The sequence below is a fragment of the Xyrauchen texanus genome, chromosome 15 (assembly GCF_025860055.1).
Source record: "Xyrauchen texanus isolate HMW12.3.18 chromosome 15, RBS_HiC_50CHRs, whole genome shotgun sequence".
NCBI lineage: Eukaryota > Metazoa > Chordata > Actinopteri > Cypriniformes > Catostomidae > Xyrauchen > Xyrauchen texanus.
In genome coordinates this window covers 22,084,282-22,090,654 of record NC_068290.1, presented here as the reverse complement: position 1 = coordinate 22,090,654, position 6,373 = coordinate 22,084,282, and the positions used below count along the sequence as shown (strand labels likewise).

The window sequence follows — 6,373 nt, the reverse complement described above, 5'->3', positions numbered from 1 at the left end:
GTGTAGCTACTCAATTTTCTGAAGTGTATCTGTGACTAGTGAGACTATTCTGCAATTGCCTAAAGAATTTTATTGCTCAACAAAGATAGATACTTTTCTATCAGGCATTACAAAACTCAATAAAGGCGGAGATTATACATTTATTTTGCCAACTCTACTTCCCTGTTCATTTATTATTCAGTTTGAATAATAATAAAAAAAAATTTATAGAACGACTAATGTTTGTCGCAAAGCGGACGAGTTTACTCTTTATTTTCTTTCTAAAACTTGTCATGATGCGTTTCTCCTCGATGGTTTTTCAACACTCAACAGAATAACACAGGCAGCATGAATATGATAAATAATTACTGCATGAGTTAGGCCTACATTAACATTCAGGTGCGAAGGGACTTCAACGTTTCTAAATTGCACAAATAAAAAATACATTTACATATTCGTCTCTGGCTTGCAATATTTTCAAACATGTTCATTTCATACATTTTCCGAGGGTGAAATCCATTGCCTGCCTGTTAACATTCAAGATAAAAAATAATAATAAAATAAGTGAATTGTAAAGTATTTGTCTTTGTTTGAATAACTACTCAACCCTAACTTACACATTAATACTGGAAATAGAGCCCCTTTGGTGTAAAAACACATTAAGTCATTTTACGGCGGGATTTAGAATGATGACCATTCACCGTAAATTAGGGCTCCCCCTCCCAACAGAAGCCAATTTAAACACTGCCTGCAGCAGGGGCTCTACAGCCAGAACCAAAGTGTGTATGTTGCTCTCTGTACTACTCGCATCCGAAACAGTATCTACCAGCTTCTCTTTCTCACTGACCTCCTCTAGCATTCGGATGCATGTCTCTATTAAACTTCTCCATCAGCCTGACTAATTCCTTACATTTATCACATGTGAATCCCTCACTGCTGACGGAGGAGGCTATTGTAAACATGTGACATGCAATGCAGGAAGAAATAACATGAGCAGTGAGGGTTTGAGATGTTAAGGATTAAAGGCTGAAAACAGATATATAAGCTATGCTAAAAAACTAGCAGGCTACAAACACAGACTCTAGCTAGGTGCCAGCAGCAACAGGTAAAATACATGCAGATGAAACAGTAGAAAAGCAGAAAAACCTGAAACGTTTGAGAATTAGAATAAGAATAAGCAATGCTAAGCAGGCTACAAACAAACTCTCGTGCAGCGTGCCGTCAACAGAAGAAGACGTTTGTATACATTGGTGCTTGGGGAAGCGGTGCATAGATCGCTACTTTTGTTCAAACTGGAGTTAATTAACATTTATTGTAATCTGGTTTCTGCTATTTTGATTGTACAGAACTTTGGTCAACTGTTGCTGTTTTTAAATGTGCTTTATAGATCAATTTGACTTTTTTTATACAAATATTATAAGCAATTATGCAGATACTGTAAATACTTAATTATTACTTCACCTCATGTCTCTTAGTATTTTTCCTTTTAGCAGATGAGCAAGTTGATTGCAGGCCCTTCAATGAGACGCCACAAGATGGAAGAAATGGTATGTATATCAGTATAATAAGATTTATATGTTAAGTGTTACATGGATTCAGGTTGACACTTAATCAAATTGTCTAATGATGCCATTGCCATTTCCACACTGGCCAACTGTATATAAGAAAAGTAAAAGTTGTTACTTGCTAATCTGGAAAGTAACAGTCATTTTAGAGCTACATTACGATCTGTAACTCTAAAAATTAATGTCAGGTACAGCATGGCAACAAATAGCCACCAAGGTTCGCAATATGCAGAAAATAACGTTGGACAAATCTAAGTTAGCCATTAAGCTATGAGTAGCTTTACAAGCTATTGCTGCTGCAGCATACATGAAATATTTAAAGTTTATATGGTATTTTACCATTTGTGAAACATAATGATAATTATACATATATTGTGTAAGCTGTTATGCAACAACCACTTCTTGTTTAAAAACAACAGCTTCTAATGGTCTTACCACCACAGATTTTGAAATTGTGTACAAGGCATAAGGGTCAATGAAGGGTATCACATTTTTAATTTAGCTTAATTAACCACCTCTCATGCCTTTTGTAAAATAAAATGATATATTACTTTTTCAAAAGTACTTGTGTTCTTGTCATCAGCTCTGTGTGCTTCTTTACAGTAGCACTTTCGCACAGCATGGGAGAACACTACTAATTAATTGCAAAGACAATGTTGAATACACATACACAAGCAGCATATTCTAAAACCATTATTTGTTGTGGTATTTAGAACCCATGTTTGAAAGCCAGAGAGCCTTTAATGGGAAGTTAAAAGGAACATATACAGACTTCACAGTCATTGTTGATGTATTTCCTCTGAATCTAACAATTTATAGCAAACAAACTCCCCCTCATGCAGTTAGCTAGGTGCGGTCAACAAGAAGCTGCCTGAGGTACACAAAATAGAGATAGAAAAACACAGATATGCACAGCTGAAATTAAACAGATAGTTGGTTATGGCATCTTGTACTATTCCACACTCTGTAATGAAGGTCACAGGGAATCAAAAATTTAAAGACAAAATATAAACATTTAATAGACACAAAATATGATTTTATGAATTTTCTATCACACTCCTCCCTTTTGATTATTTTTTGTCAACTACCTACGTTCTTGAAACTATATTTACATTATTTCGTACTAATACATCAGACATGTTAATCCTCATGGTTCAAAACATGTCATCACTTTGTAGAAAGAAGAAATGCTTATGCTGTTTTTGCAAGACATGACATAAGTCATGAGCAAGCATAGAATACATACACTTCCATCATCACATTCCCTATCCTACATGCATTATCTCATAACATGGATAATTGCGGCTTTTAACACTCTTTACACTTCATAATCATCTTCACTTTATTCACTTTCAGTCTCCTCATCGTGGGGTCCCATGGAGGTCTTGGATTTAAATCTGGATAGTCTTCATTTTGCGCATTCATATTAAGCAAGGTGTAACTACCTAAAGAATTGGTTATCATTCTGGTTATCAATGATCGTACACATGTAATTACACAACAGATCAACAATGCTATTATCAGTAATATTATCCCCATTGGAAGTAATGCTTTTAAAAACATCTTTTCCCAGCCATTTAACCATGCCAAAAGTCCTCCTGTTTCATCTACAGTTTCTCTTGCTGTCAGACCTGCTGATATTTTTGTCATGTTTTTAAACCCATTTCAATAGCGTGTCCATCTTCATCGTTCTCCGGAGTGAAAGTGCAGCAACTTGTTCCCACTATAACACATACTCCTCCACTTGCTGCAGTCAATTGGACCAGTACCAGCCGGTTCTGTAATGCTGTCAACCTTACTCCCTTAAGCTCATCTCTTATTACGGTGATCATGCTTTTCGTTGTGTTTAAGAATGAAATCAGTTCATACCTGGTCATTTCCACTTCATTTTGTATTGATGCCACTCCAATAGGAGACTTTAATGCATTCAAGAACTTCTCTGTCCCTGTCCATAATGTTGCAGCTAGTCAGGTTGGTTGTTAGATTTGCTTTGGTTGTTTGCTCTGCTGTATGTTTTTCTGTTTCTGACACAATCACTGATTACTACTACTGCTATTAATGTTAACACACATGTTGCTCCCCTTAACCCACAGAGACCTGGGAGTCTCGTAGGAGGCCACGGTCGCGGCCTATCCATCTTCTCGAGCAAAGGGTGGATGGAGCAAATTTGGGGGTACTATTAGGATGCTTTCACCTCAGGGTTAACCCCTGGAGCCTATTGCTTCCAGTTCCTCCCTTTGGCACTCTGATGCTAGTCTCACTGTTCTAGTTAGGGGGGTAATCTGTGGTGATATATCGCACAATGCTTTGCTATCTACTGTATTCGGATTTAGCTCCACCCCTACTTTGAGTTTAATAAACAGGAAAATTGCATTGTCTGATTTTCTGTAATTTTTATGTTATGTGACCAATTTTATGGATTAGTTTCTTTTGAATTACATTTTTGACATACCTTAAGGCAATACGTCACCAAAATTACAACCAATGGTTGATTCAAATCATGATAATAAAAAAACGAATTGCAATGCCTGGCTGAACTAGTGTCCGAAGTGAAAGAACCACTAGAGGTCCAGGGTTTCATAAGACGGCAGCTACCAATCTCTCCCCTATTACCTCACTTGTTCCCTCTATAAGACTTGACCGAGTTAGAAGAAGCTGAGCGGATTCTTCAGAGTGAAGATGCCAGAAGTGTGATGGTAATTTAAATCTTTAGTTTTTTTAGAAAATAAAATTTTGCATTCAACACACACATATCTACTAGGCAAATATTATTTTTCAATGTTGTCTAGCAGGAAAAATATGTTCCCAAGTAGCCAAATGGCATTTTTTGTAACCTATCCATGTTCTGTGCAAATTTGTCCCCCAAAACCCTTCTAGGTTGGCCGTTTTGCTATTGTGGGAGGAGCATCAGTTGAGGCACACATTAGAAGGATGCTGGCCTGTACTCTAACCAACGAGCTGGCCTCACAGATGAACAGGGAAGGAAAGAAACTGAAAGATGAGCATAAACAAAAAAAGCATTCAGAGACACAAGGCTCAAGGTGTGCGTATCTGGTAAGTTACTGTCAGTAGAGAAATGGAGAAAAAATTTAAAAGGGCAATTACAGTGTGATTTCAGTTTTGGCTATTTCTTAAAAAATGTACCATCCCATAAATGTTATTTGCAACAATTTTTGGTCTGCTGGCAAACTGGACCCTATATGTCACCATGTCAGTCTGTCAGCAGTTAGGTCCAGAGTGGTATATCTCAAAATCTATTTGGTGGATTGCAAAGTTGTGTCAACTTTAATGTTCCATATAGGGTTGATCCTGTCAATGGTGACACTGTGACCTTCCTTCTAGGGCCACACACACTGTTTATGCCCCATACCAAGTGCCATATCTAAAGAACTGTAGTAGCTAGGGACGTGAAACCAAGTCCTCTTTGGGGGTTGAGTTGCCAGGGACGCTCCGTCACTGTAAAGTGCTCCAAAGTCAATAAGATCTAAGGAAGTCCTGGAGCCCTGGAGGGCTTGGGAGGCTTGAGACCTTCTGTATCAGCCCTCCAGCTAGAGTTATAATACAGCGCCCAGCAGTAATGGTGGAAATGACTGCAATAGTGGTAAAACCTGAAATAATTGTAATCGGGTAATAACAGATTTAGTGGAAATAACAGTACAGTCGATATATTTGAGAGAATACATTAGCCTATTTACTAGGCAATTTCTTATTTTACATTTTAATTCTAGGTAATTATCCACATTACTTTTCTTTTCTTTATTTTACTCAAACTATTTTAATTTTTTCACCTTGTTTTTCCATTCAGTCCTCCAGTGTGTCTACATGTGCTTAAAAGGAAAATGTCTATATTAAAAGTAATTAAATAGTTTTATATTTAAATTCAGAGGGTTTTAACTTAAACATAAACATTTGATAAAATTCCAAGTTGCACTTAATTTTGTGGTACATTATATCCAAATATTTAGGGTCCACCTTCTGTCAGTTATACACTACTACTGGTCAAAAGTTTTTGAACATTGTGCAGTTCTAACTTCCTGTTTGTTTTTTATTCTTTAGATGCCTTACTACAACAGGTGAAAGCTGATAAAAAAGGAGGCCTCTGAGTTTGTCTTTGCTGTGACAGTGCATAAATGGCTCAGTTATCCCCCTGAACGGCTTGGGGCATTATTTGTGGTGGAAACCCCTGAATTTATCAGAGTATATATTTTATGAGGAGTATAAGGCCATCCTTTTCACATCAGAAGCTTCAGTCCTTGAAAAACTCCTGAAAATTCCTGAACAGTAGTAATGTTAGTTAGTACTGTGGTGTTTCAGTCTTTGTTGGTTAGTTCCCATTTACATTTACATCCATTTTGCAGATGGAGGTTGCATGATGTCATGGTTTTCCAGGCTCTTCTCCTGGTAGTTACATTCTGCTTTATGAATTCTGAATTAACAATTCCATCTAATTGTTTTAAGTCACTCTCATGCGGTTTATCATAATCTGTACAAGTTATTTTAAGCTCTATACATTTTAAAGTCACCATGAAATGCCATTTTTAGAACCTCTCTATTTTCCCCAAATGTGATGTTATTTCCTGTTCAAATAGTGTGGAGGCATAAATAAATAAATTTGCATGTAAATTGAAGGATGTTATATTTACTTGATTTTGAACCAAAAAGTCACTAACGCAATGTCAATTGTATCCCTACATGGTCTCTGATTGAAAGGAGTCAAAAGTGACATGATTTATTGGCACGGAATCATGCTGTACATGAAGCAAGTTTAATTTGATATTGTTTCAATGTTGATTAGATGTTAATTAAGTTATTTAATTTCATTTGAAAAA

At 36.6% G+C, this 6,373-nt stretch overlaps 1 long non-coding RNA gene across 1 annotated transcript; it reads left to right on the top strand.

The window, feature by feature from the left end:
* The first annotated feature begins 833 nt into the window (after window positions 1-833).
* Window positions 834-6,155, top strand: LOC127656328 (uncharacterized). Its single transcript, XR_007972151.1, has 3 exons — window positions 834-4,240; window positions 4,422-4,598; window positions 5,601-6,155. It is a non-coding gene; the product is annotated as an uncharacterized LOC127656328 (long non-coding RNA).
* The last annotated feature ends 218 nt before the right edge of the window (window positions 6,156-6,373 follow it).